A 1,627-nucleotide genomic window follows, 5' to 3' on the forward strand; every position below is an offset into this window, starting at 1 on the left:
CAGGATTCTTTTTAATCTGTTTTGTGGAGGAAGATGAATGAATCTTAGGAGAAAGTCGGGTACAACTTGAATTTCTCTTAAGGTTAGAAAGGGAGGACGCACTCCCTAAGTGTTGTAGCTTTGAGATCATACTCTTAACATGTTTCCACCTAATAGGTCTTAGACCAGCTATTCTTCCTGTGTTTCCAGCTCTCCCATCCCTTTTCCCCTTGGATAGTGCTGTGGCTTTGCCACTTCCTTGGAGAACTGTGGAAACATGGCTGGTCTGCAGTTGTGGGGAAGGGGTAAAGCATGGAGGGGGTGGTTCAGGATGACACCTGAATCTGGGTCATGCAACCTGGTGTCAGGCTATTCTCTTCTCAGGAAACGTGCTGGAGCAACAAGCTGCTTTTCTCCTCTATCTCAGCAGCACTGGCTAGGTTCAAGTCTCTCAGTTCCTAACACTGGTTGGAATTCTGCCCGATATAGTTAAGTGTAATGTTAAGAAGAAAAAAAAAGAAAGATGAAAACAGAAAAACTGGAAAACAGCTTAAGTAAGAAAGCAGCTGCTGTTATTCATTACAGTTGTCTCTTCCACTTTTTTTATCTCAGACTTAAATGACAATTTTTAGTCATTCTCACAAGATGAGTAAATTAACTGCTCTGTTGACAAGGCTTTACCCCTTGTGTTCTCTGCCTGTTGCAGGCAGCCTCATAGGTAGCTGCTGTTGGATAAACAGCCACTGAGAGGCAGGATATGAGTGTGGCCTCTGGACCCCTGCTGATGGGTCTCTAATCTGGACTTTGTCACGAGATGGTTCTGACTGACCAAGTTACGCAAGTTCTCTGCCTCTCTGCCTCCGTTTGCTTATCTGTGAATACGGAATGGTAGGAGTTCCCATTTCATAATGTCTTTTACATATTAACACATGAAGCCTTGACCACAGTACTTGACACATAGGAAACAACTTTAGCTAATATTCAGTTTCATATTAGCCCAGCATAGATTTCTATCCTACAAAAAAGGCTATAGATGATCCAAGAAGCCCCAGATTTTAATAATACAAGTAAAAGTGAAATTTCCATTTTCAAGGCCAAGTCTGGAAACTGGTTTGCAGTGTTCTTGTTCTTGGTGTTTCCTATCTTTAAGGGTGAGTTTATGGTCCCTGCATGTGTGCACAGCAGGGGTCCTCGGCCACAGAGGGGAGGGGAGACAGGAACGAGTCTCCAGCCTTTTCAGACTGACATATACACACTTCCTAGTAAACACTCTACCTGTTTCCTGAGAAGTAATAACCATGCCAGAGGCTGTCAGCATCTCAAGTATGTAACCTTACGTTATCTGTCACCAAACTGCATCCTAGAGGCATCCCCAAAAGACATATCTGCATGTACCCAAGTGCTTACTGTCCAACCAGGTGTACCCTCTTTATAATGACTGCTTCAAGAGGAGTGGCTTTCAGAATAGTGATTATAATTTAACTTCATTCTTACAAATTACCATGAGCAACACAAAAGGCAGTAACAATTTGTAGTGGTATACATCGCCAGTGGCAGATTTCTGTATTCCTGAAAGGGATGGACTGGCGCTTCAACTATTGTTTTGTTCTTTAGGTTTTTGCATAAACATGCTTGAATGGTCACTAGG

The sequence above is a fragment of the Choloepus didactylus genome, chromosome 8 (genome assembly GCF_015220235.1).
Source record: "Choloepus didactylus isolate mChoDid1 chromosome 8, mChoDid1.pri, whole genome shotgun sequence".
Taxonomy (NCBI): Eukaryota; Metazoa; Chordata; class Mammalia; order Pilosa; family Megalonychidae; genus Choloepus; species Choloepus didactylus.